The sequence below is a fragment of the Pristiophorus japonicus genome, chromosome 23 (genome assembly GCF_044704955.1).
Source record: "Pristiophorus japonicus isolate sPriJap1 chromosome 23, sPriJap1.hap1, whole genome shotgun sequence".
In the NCBI taxonomy this organism is placed as follows: domain Eukaryota; kingdom Metazoa; phylum Chordata; class Chondrichthyes; family Pristiophoridae; genus Pristiophorus; species Pristiophorus japonicus.
Window position 1 is genome coordinate 28,182,904 of NC_091999.1, and position 11,752 is coordinate 28,194,655.

The window sequence follows — 11,752 nt, forward strand, 5'->3', positions numbered from 1 at the left end:
TGTAAGTAGAGGGATCCACATTGCCCAGGACACTGGGGTGAACTCCGCCTGTTCTTCCTCTGAATCATGGCCGTGGGATCTTTTACATCCAACTTAAAATCTAGACAGGGCATCGGTTTAATGTCTCACCTGAAAGACGGCACCTCTGACAGTGCAGCACTCCCTCTGTACTGGCACCTGGAGTCTGGGCCTAGATTATGTGCTCGGGCTCGGGATTGGTAATTGAACCCTCACTCGGCCGAGAGTGCTACCACTGAGCCAAGGCTGACAGGGTCTGTTCACTGTTCCCGTTACACTAGACCGTGCCGGTGTTATTACACTGACCCACACATTCATACTGCAGTGGGCCTTGACTCTGTCATCAGACATTCGGCAAAGCATTTGTTACAACAAGAAAACAACCAGAACTTACATTAATATAGCGCCTTTAATGCAATGAAACATCTCACGGTGCTTAACACGATCGATATCAATAAGAAAACATTTTTGACACAGAGTCACAGAGAAAGATATCAGGACAGATTCCCAAAAGGTTGATTTGAAGAGGTAGTTTTTAAAAAGAACCTAGAAAGAGGAGGTGGAGGTTTAGGGGGGATTTCCAGAGCTTAGAGCTTCGGCAGCTGAAGACACGGCCACCAATGGTGGGGCGATTAAAATCAGGGATGGGCAAGGACAGATTTGGAGGAGTGCAGAAACTCGGAGGGTGGTGGGCTGTAAGAGTTTACAGAGATAGGGAGGGGCGAGGCCATGGAGAGTTTTGAAACCGAAGATTAGAATTTTAAAATCGAGGCGTTGCTTAACCAGAAGCCAATGGAGGTCAGTGAGCACAGGGGGATGGGTGAATGAGGTTATAGCAATAGGCCCTGACTTGCACACACTATTAGAGGAGACTCAATCTTTGTTTTGTTGCACTAGACACTGCCTGTGTGACCATCACACTCGATCCAGCATTGTGTTCAGTATTACACTCGAGTCTGCCTCTGTTATTATTGGATCAAACACTGTCTTTGTTACTCTCACAGTGGGCCATGCATTTGCTGTTATTACTCCGGACCCTGTCTCTGGAATTGTTATACAAGACCTGAAAATAACCTGCCCCTGTAGTTCCAGTTCTAGTGCACACCTCCATTATTATAACTGTAGATTGTGTCTCTGTTATATTCTATAGAGTATGTTTCTGGTATTGTTAAAGTGTTAAAGGCTTCTGTTAGTGTGACACTATCACCTCTTTCAATTATTATTGCCAAAAAATTCTTTCAATATTGAAGACTTGTTTTTAGTTTAAAACTAGGCTTTGTGTCAGTTATTAATGCACCATACCCTGTCTCTGTTTATATTACACTGGACCCTGTCTCTGTTTATATTACACTAGACCCTGTCTCTGTTTATATTACACTAGACCCTGTCTCTGTTTATATTACACTAGACCCTGTCTCTGTTTATATTACACTATACCCTGTCCCTGTTTATATTACACTGGGCCGTGACACTGGTTATATTTCACTGGGCCCTGTCTCTGTTTATATTACACTGGGCCCTGTCTCTGTTTATATTACACTACACCCTGTCTCTGTTTATATTACTCTGGGCCCGGACACTGTTTATATTACACTGGGCCCTGTCTCTCTTTATATTACACTGGACCCTGTCTCTGTTTATATTACATTGGGCCTGTCTCTGTTTATATTACACTACACCCTGTCTCTGTTTATATTACATTGGGCCCTGATACTGTTTATGTTACACTGGGCCCTGACACTGTTTATATTACACTGGGCCCTGTCTCTGTTTATATTACACTGGACACTGTCTCTGTTTATATTACACTGGGCCCTGACACTGTTTATATTACACTAGATCCTGTCTCTGTTTACATTACACTAGACCCTGTCTCTGTTTATATTACACTGGGCCGTGACACTGTTTATATTACACTAGACCCTGTCTCTGTTTATATTACACTGGGCCCTGTCTCTGTTTATATTACACGACACCCTGTCTCTGTTTATATTACACTGGGCCCGGACACTGTTTATATTACAATTGGCCCTGACACTGTTTATATTACACTGGGCCCTGTCTCTGTTTATATTACACTGGACCCTGTCTCTGTTTATATTACACTGGGCCCTGACACTGTTTATATTACACTAGACACTGTTTATATTACACTAGACCCTGTCTCTGTTTATATTACACTAGACCCTGTCTCTGTTTATATTACACTAGACCCTGTCTCTGTTTATATTGCACTAGACCCTGTCTCTGTTTATATTACACTATACCCTGTCCCTGTTTATATTACATTGGGCCGTGACACTGGTTATATTACACTGGGCCCTGTCTCTGTTCATATTACACTATACCCTGTCTCTGTTTATATTACTCTGGGCCCGGACACTGTTTATATTACACTGGGCCCTGTCTCTCTTTATATTACACTGGACCCTGTCTCTGTTTATATTACACTGGGCCCTGTCTCTGTTTATATTACACTACACCCTGTCTCTGTTTATATTACACTGGGCCGTGACACTGTTTATATTACACTAGACCCTGTCTCTGTTTATATTACACTAGACACTGTCTCTGTTTATATTACACTACACCTTGTCCCTATTTATATTACACTAGACCCGGTCTCTGTTTATATTACACTACACATGGTCTCTGTTTATATTACACTACACCTGGTCTCTTTTTATATTACACTAGACCCTGTCTCTGTTTATATTACACTCGACCCTGTCTCTGTTTATATTACACTAGACCCTGTCTCTGTTTATATTGGGTCGTTTGTGCTGGCCCAATAGGGTGAGTCCAGGCTGGCCCAATAGTGTGTGCCGGGTCTGGAACTGGGGGGTGAACACGGGGCCTGCGGGCTGTGAGTCGTGGCCTGGGCCCGAGCCCGGGTGTGTGTGAAGCGGATGGTGCGGAGTGTTGTCTCTCCGGCCTGGGCCCGCACTCGGGTGTGTGACCCCCCCCCCCCCGACCCTCCCCCGGAATTTATTTAACCCAAGGGAACTATTAGTTCTGCACTTTGTGACCGACAGGCGACAAGCCCCTCCCACTGTCTAGCCTCCCCCCCCTCCCCCTGAATCATTCCATGCAGGTGGTGCTGAGAAACAGGACTGGGGGAGGAATTTACTGGGACTGGGGTAAGGCACTTCTGCTGGGGGAGGAATGCACTGGGACTGGCGTAAGGCACTTCGGCTGGGGGAGGCATGCACTGGGACTGGGGCAAGGCACTTTGGCTGGGGGAGTCATGCATTTCAAGAGATGGAACCCTGTGAGATGCAGCAAACATTGCAGCGTTTGGGAATGACATGGATTCATTCAGGCCGGGCAGCGGGGATTATTTCAGGGAATAACAGTGGAGTTGTTTTTGTTCAAACAGATGAAACCCTGTCATTGTGGAACAACCACGCTTCTCGTGTCCTGGTCAAATACATGTGCAATAAGTGTCGTCATCTGGAGGAGCTCGATCTCTGGATTTCGGAGCTTGAGCAGCAGCGAGTGTCACTGCATCTGCGAGGCTGAGAGCTACGTGAATAGCACCTTTCAGGGGGTCGTCACCTCGCAGCATAAGAGTGTGCAGGCAGAGAGGGAATGGGTGACTGCCCAGACAGACATGGAGGACCAGGCAGGTAGTGCAGGATACCTCTCAGTGCATCTCTCTCTCTGTACTGGTGGTTCCTCAGGGAGTACAGCCAGAGCCAAGTCCAAGGCATCATGGGTGGCTCAACTGTACGGAACGGGGGGAAGGGCAAGGTCAAGGGCAAGGTCAGGTAGGCAATAGGGAAAGGGGTTTCAATAGTTACAGGAACAGACAGGCCTTTCTGTGGCTACCGACATAACTCCAGGATGGTAGGTTGTCTTTCTGGTGCCAGGGTCAAGGATATCATTGAGAGACTGCAGGACATTCTGAGGGGCGAGGGTGAACAGACAGATTCCTGAGGGGCTGGGGACTGTACAAGTCGGAGAAGGTCACACCTCAACAGGGCCCCTACCATTATCCTCCCGGGGGTTTGCTAATGATATTGGGGAGGGTTTAAACTTGCTTGGCAGGGGGATGGGAACCTGAGCGTAGATTCAGAAGGGAGAGAAGCAAAGCTTGGAAATGGGAGCAGAAAATTCGTAAATGAGTTTGGATTGCAGAGGAAACAAAGGCTAGAAAATCGACGACAAAGGAGTTTGGCCGTGCTTAATAGTATATACTTCAATGCAAGAAGTCTAGGGGATAAGGCAGATAAGCTGAGGTGTTGTTACAGCAGTGAGGAGGGATGAGATGTTGGAAGGATCATCAAATGAGGCCATATGTTTTGAACTGGTGAACAAAAGCGGGGCAATCACAATGTTGGGAGTATGCTATAAACAGTCAGAGGGAGATAGAAAAGCAAATATGGAGGAAGGTTTCTGAGAAGTCCAAAACCACAGGGCAGCAATAGTCGGGAATTTCAACTACCACAGAATCATAGACATTTACAGCACAGAAGGAGGCCATTCGCCCACTGTGTCTGTACCGGTCGAAAAAGAGCTATCCAGCCTAATCCCACTTTCCAGCTCTTGCTCCACAGTCTTGTGGGTTATGACACTTCCAGTGCATATCCAAGTATGTTTCAAAAGTGGTGAGGGTTTCTGCCTCTACCACCCTTTCAGGCAGTGAGTTCCAGACCCCCACCACCCTCTGGGTGAAAAGTTTCTGCTCAACTCCCCTCTAATCCTTCTACCAATTACTTTAAATCTTTGCCCCCTGGTTATTGACCTCTCTGCGAAGGGAAATAGGTCAGTTCAGAGAAGGTTCACAAGGTTGATTCCTGAGATGAAGGGGATGTCATATGAAGATAGGTTGAGCCTGTACTCATTGGAGTTTAGAAGACTGAGAGGTGATATTGAAATGTATAAGATGCTGAGGGGGCTTGACAGGGTAGATGCAGAGAGGATGTTTCCCCTCGTGAGGGAAACTAGAACGAGGGTGCATAGTTTCAAAATAAGGGGTTGTCCATTTAAAATGGAAATGAGGAAGAATTTCTCTCCCATATTTAAGGTGGAGATAGACAGATTTTTGATAGATAAAGAAGTCAACGGTTTATGCGAGAGGGCAGGAAAGTGGAGTTGGGACCAAGATCAGATCAGCCATGATCTTATTGAATGGCGGAGTGGGCTCGAGGGGTCCGATGGCCAACTCCTGCTATTTATTTCTCCTTATGTTCTTATGTCCTTCTTATCCACTCCATCTGGGACCCTCCATAATTTTGTACGCAATTCTATCCTCAGCCTCTATTCCAAAGAAAATAACACCACCACATCTAAAATTCTTCAGCTAAAATTCTTCAGTCCAGGCAACATCCTTGTAAATCTCATCTGTACCCTCTCCAGTGCATTGTGGTGACCAGAACTGTGCGAATACTCTAGCTGTGCTCTAACTAATCTTTTACACAGTCCGAGCATAACCTCCAGAGTCTGGAACTTACTGCCTGAAAATCGAGGCAGAAACCCTCAGCACATTTACCGAAGTACTTGTATATGCACTGGAAGTGCCGTAACCTACAGGGCTATGAATTAAGAGCTGGTAAGTGGGATTAAGCTGGATAGCTCTTTTTCAGACACACTGGGCCAAATGGCTTCCTTCTGTGTTGTAAACTGCTATGATTCCATGTCACCAATCCCCTCCTGTCTGATATAAACCCACCCCACAGTCACTGACACCAATCCCCTCCTGTCTCATATAAACCCACCCCACAGTCATTGACACCAATCCCCTCCTGTCTGATATAAACCCACCCCACAGTCACTGACACCAATCCCCTCCTGTCTGATATAAACCCACCCCACAGTCACTGACACCAATCCCCTCCTGTCTGATATAAACCAACCCCACAGTCACTGACACCAATCGCGTCCTGTCTGATATAAACCCACCCCACAGTCACTGACACCAATCCCCTCCTGTCTGATATAAACCAACCAACATCATAGGCAGTCCCTTGGAGTCGAGGATGACTTGCTTCCACATTACAAATGATGTCTCAGATCTCTGTTAAGTCCAATGCAGGAGCTACAGGCTCTGTCGCAGGTTGGACAGATGGTGGTTGAAAGTACGTTGGTTGAAGTGCCGGTTTGTTGAAGTGCTTGGGTTGTCCTGCGCTCCTCCCGCTGTATGCGCTTGGTCTCCGCTTGCTCCAGGTGGAGAGACTCGAAGTGTTCGACGCCCTCACGGATTATTATTTGAGCGATCTTGTGCCAGGGATTCCCAGGTGTCGGTGGGGATGTTGAACTTCAAGGAGGCCTTGAGGGTGTCCTTGAAGCGTTTCCCCTGCCCCCGGGGCTCGCTTGCCATGTTGAAGCTCCAAGTAGAGTGCTAGCTTTGGGAGTCTCGTATCGGGCATGTGGACGATGTGTCCCATCCATCGTAGCTGATCGAGCGAGGTCAATGCTTCAGTGCTGAGGATGTTGGTCTGTGAGAGAACAGACGTTGGTGCGTCTATCCTCCCAATGGATTAGCAGGATCTTCTAGAGGCAGCGTTGATGTTATTTCTCCAGTGCTTTGATGTGCCTGCTGTACATAGTCCATGTCTGAGAAGCGTGTCTGAGGGCAGGTATCATTACTGCTCGGTAGACCATGAGCTTTGTGCCGGTTTTACGGTTCTGGTCTTCAAACACTCTGTGCCTTCGGTGACCAAAGGCTGTGCTGGCACACAGAAGGTGGTGTTGGACCTAGTCATTGATATGTGCCCTTGTTGACAGGAGGCTCCCGAGTTATGAAAAATGGACCATTTTGCCAAAGGCCTCATCGTGGATTTTGATCATCCGCGGTGGGGTGGGGGTGAAGGCAGTGCTGTATGGCGGGGATAGATTGATAGAGAACCTTTCTTTTACAGAGCTGTTTAGTTTAAGGCATATGCTCTCAGACACTACGGTGAATGTGTTGACGAAGGATTAGAGCTCGTCCTCTGAGTGAGCGCAGACACAAGCATCATCTGCATATTGTAATTCGATAACAGAGGATGGCACGACCTTGGATCTGGTCTGAAGGCGATGGAGGTTGAACAGTTTCCCATTTATTCTGTAGATTATCTCCACTCCAGCAGAAAGCTTACTGACGGTGAGATGTAGCAATGCAGCAAGGAAGATGGAGAAGAGCGTGGGTGCAGTGACAGAGCCTTGCTTCACCCCGGTCCGTACATGAATTGGGTCTGTGGTGGATCCATTGCTCAGGATCACAGCTTGCAGGTTATCACCAAGCAAGTGGAGGATGGTGACACATTTTTGAGGACAGCCGAATTTGAAGAGTACACCCCATAATCCCTCACGGTTGACAGTGTCAAAGGCCTTGGTCAGGTCAAAGAAGGTTGACCCAACCCCACAGTCACTGACACCAATCTCCCCCCATGTGATATAAACCAATCCTTGTCACTGACACCAAGTGGACTGGGAAAATATGTTCAAGGGTAAGACTGTAGAAATGCAGTGGCAAACATTTAAGGAGACATTTCATAATCTCAGCAGAGAAATAAAGATGCTAAGAGAAGGATGAACCGTCCCTGGCTAAGTAAGGAAGTAAAGGATGATATCAAATTGGAAAAAAAAACATACAATGTTGCAAAGGACAGTGGAAGGCCAGAGGATTGAGAAATGTTTAGCAACCAGCGAAGGAGGACTAATAATAAAGACAGAGATGATAGCATATGAGATCAAACTAGTAAGACATATAAAAAGACAGTAAGAGCTTCTACAGGTATGTAAAAAAGAAACGAGTAGCTAAAGTAAACGTTGGTCCCTTAGAAGATGAGACTGGAGAATTAATTATGGGAAACACGGAAATGGAAGAGACTATCGGTCTTCACAGTAGACACTAAAAACATCCCAATAATTGTTAAAGGATTTATTGTGGGGGGTGGGGGCCTTAAAAGAATCACTATCACTAGAGATAAAGTAGGAAGCAAACTAATGGGATTAAAGGTGGACAAGTCTCCTGGACCTGATGACATGCATCCCAGGGTCTTAAAAGAAGTGGCTGCAGAGATAGTGGATGCACTGGTTGTAATCTACCAAAATTCCCTGAATTCTGGAGAGGTCCCAGTGGACTGGAAAACTGCAAATGTAACATCCCTATTTAAGAAAGGAGGGACACAGAAAGCAGGAAACTATAGATCAGTTAGCCTACCATCTGTCAATGGGAAAATACTGGAGTCCATCATTTAGGAAGTAGTAGCAGGACATTTAGAAAATCATATTGCAGTCAAGCAGAGTCAGCATGGTTTTATGAAAGGGAAATCATGTTTGACAAATTTGCTGGAGTTGTTTCAAGATGTAATGAGCAGAGTGGATAAAGGACAACCCGTTGATGATGTATATTTGGATTTCCAGAAAGTATTCGATAAGGTTACTGCACAGGCTAAGAGCTCACGGGGTTGTCGGTAATATATCAGCATGGATCAAAGATTGGGTAACACACAAAACAGAGTCGGGATAAATGGGTCATTTTCAGGTTGGCAAACTGTAACTAGTGGGGTGCCGCAGGGATCAGTGCTGGGGCCTCAACTATTTATAATTGATATTAATGACTTGGATGAAGGGACCGAGTGTAACGCAACCAAATTTGCTGATGATACAAAGATAGGTGGGAAAGCAAGTTGTGAGGAGGATGCAAAGAATCTACAAAGGGATATAGACAGGGTCAATGAGTGGGCAAAAATCTGGCAAACGGACCACAATGTGGTAAAATGTCAGGTTATCTCCTTTTGGTAGGAAAAATAACAAAGCAAATTATTATTTAAATGGATGATTACAAAATACTGTTACACAGAGGGATCTGGGGGTTCTTGTACATGAAACTCAAAAAGTTAGTATACAGGTACAGCAAGTAATCGGGAAGGCAAATGGAATTCTGGCCTTTATTGCAAGGGGACGGAGTATAAAAGTCGAAGTCCTGCTACAACTGTACAGGTTATTGGTAAGACCACAGCTGGAGTACTGCGCACAGTTTTGGTCTGGACTTGTCTCCATTCCCGTGCTGAGGGGATTTCTACACCAGACAGGAGAGGAACCAGGGAGTGAACCTGAAGGTACCTTCTGTGGGTGTGTTCAGTTCTATACTGCATGCTTCCCCTCCCTCCCATTTCTCCCCTCCCCTGAAGGTGCTGACTCTGGCTGGGTTCAGTTATACACTCATTGGTTCCCCTCCCCTGAAGTTACTGACTCTGGCTGGGTTCAGTTTTACAGCGACATTGACCTATTTTGGTCAGAGACACACCTGCTCGGCCCGACGCAAGGTTTCATGACATTTAATATTGCATCTAAAATATGGTGTTGACAGTGCATTGATACAACTTTGCTCAAATTGTGTGGTTTGTACATCTCAACCACAAAGTCTGACATTTACAGAGAAGTGCATATCTCGCAGTCTCAGCCGACTGTGGTTTACATTCTTTTAGCCAAACATCCTGTCCCATGTGATTTCTTGGAACAGTGTATGCGATGCACTTTATTATTACAGCTTCATCCGACTGTTGCTGGGGCAACCGGGTTTGCTTCTGACCTACTTTGACTATTGCCAAGGTCTTTCGACAGTGAGATTCTAAAATCCTACTTCATCGACAATCACTGGTTGCCCTCTGGCCCTCCTCTTAAGTTGCTGACTCTGGCTTTGTTCAGTTCTACACTCACTGGTTCCCCTCCCCTGAAGGTACTGAATCTGACTGGGTTCAGTTATGCACTCACTGGTTCCCCTCCCCTGAAGGTGCTGACTCTGGCTGGGTTCAGTTCTGCAATAACTGGTTCCCCTCCCGCTCCTCCCCTGTAGGTGTAGACTTTGGCTGGGTTCAGTTGTGCATTCACTGGTTCCCCTCCCCTGAAGGTACTGACTCTGGCTGGGTGCAGTTCTACACTCACTGGTTCCCTCCCCGGAAGGTACTGACTCTGGCTGTGTTCAGTTCTACACTCACTGGTTTCCCTCCCCTGAAGGTGCTGACTCTGGCTGGGTTCAGTTCTACACTCAATGGTTCCCCTCTCCTGAAGGCACTGACTCTGTCTGGGTTCAGTTCCCCACTCACTGGATCCCCTCCCTCTCCTCCCCTAAAGGTGTCGACTCTGGCTGGAACAAATTCTACAATCACTGGTCCCCTCCCCTTAAGGTGCTGAATGTGGCTGATATCTGTTCCAAACTCACTGGCTCCCCTCTCATCCAATGCAGATGCTAAATCTGTCTGGTTTCAGTTCTGCACTCACTGGTTAACATAAGAAATAGGAGCAGGTGTCGCCCATCCGGCCCCTCGAGCCTGCTCCTCCATTTAATACGATCATCGCTGATCCGATCATGGACTCAGGTCCGGTCCCCATAACCAATTATTCCCTTATCGTTTATGAATCTGTCTATTTATGTCTTAAATTTATTCAATGTCCTGGATTGCACAGCTCTCTGAGGCAGTGAATTCCACAGATCCACAACTCTCCAAGAAGAAATTTCTTCTTTTAAGTGGGCGGCCCCTTATTCTAAGATTATGCCCCATAGTTCTCGTCTCCCCATTATCAGTGGAAATTCCTCTCTGCATCCACCTTGTCAAGCCCCCTCATAACCTTACGCGTTTCGTTAAGATCACCCCTTATACTTCTGAATTCCAATGAGTAGAGGCCCAACCCCAACCTTTTCTCATAAGTCAACCCCCTCATAGAAACATAGAAACATAGAAACATAGAAAATAGGTGCAGGAGTAGGCCATTCGGCCCTTCGAGCCTGCACCAGCATTCAATGAGTTAATGGCTGAACATGCCACTTCTGTACCCCATTCCTGCTTTCTCGCCATACCCCTTGATCCCCCTAGTAGTAAGGACTACATCTAACTCCTTTTTGAATATATTTATTGAATTGGCCTCAACAACTTTCTGTGGCAGAGAACTCCACAGGTTCACCACTCTCTGGGTGAAGAAGTCTCTCCTCATCTCGGTCCTAAATGGCTTATTCCTCATCCGCAGACTGTGACCCCTGGTTCTGGACTTCCCCAACATTAATAAGAACATAAGAACATAAGAATTATAAAAACATAAGAATTAGGAACAGGAGCAGGCCATCTAGGCTTTCGAGCCTGCTCCGCCACTCAGCAAGATCAAGGCTGATCTGGCCGTGGACTCAGCTCCACTTACCCGCCCGCTCCCCATAACCCTTAATTCCCTTATTGGTTAAAAATCTATCTATCTGTGATTTGAATATATTCAATGAGCTATCCTCAACTGCTTCCTTGGGCAGAGAATTCCACAGTTTCACAAACCTCTGGGAGAAGAAATTCCTTCTCAACTCGGTTTTAAATTGGCTCCCCCATATTTTGAGGCTGTGCCCCCAAGTTCGAGTCTCCCCGACAAGTGGAAACAACCTCTCTCTGTCCTGTCTATCTCATCCCTGGAATCAACCTTGTGACAATTCTCTGAACTGCCTCCAAAGCAAGTATATCCTTTCATAAATATGGAAACCAAAACTGCACCCAGTATTCCCGGTGTGGCCTCACCAATACCCTGTAGAACTGTAGCAAGACTTCCCTGCTTTTATACTCCATCCCATTTGGAATAAAGGCCAAGATTCCATTGGCCTTCCTGATCACTTACTGCACCTGCATACTATCCTTTTGTGTTTCATGCACAAGTACCCTCAGGTCTTGCTGTACTGCAATACTTTGCAATCTTTCAACAATTAAACAATAACTTGCTGTTTATTTTTTTTCTGCCAAAGTGCCTGACCTCACACTTTCCAAAATTATAC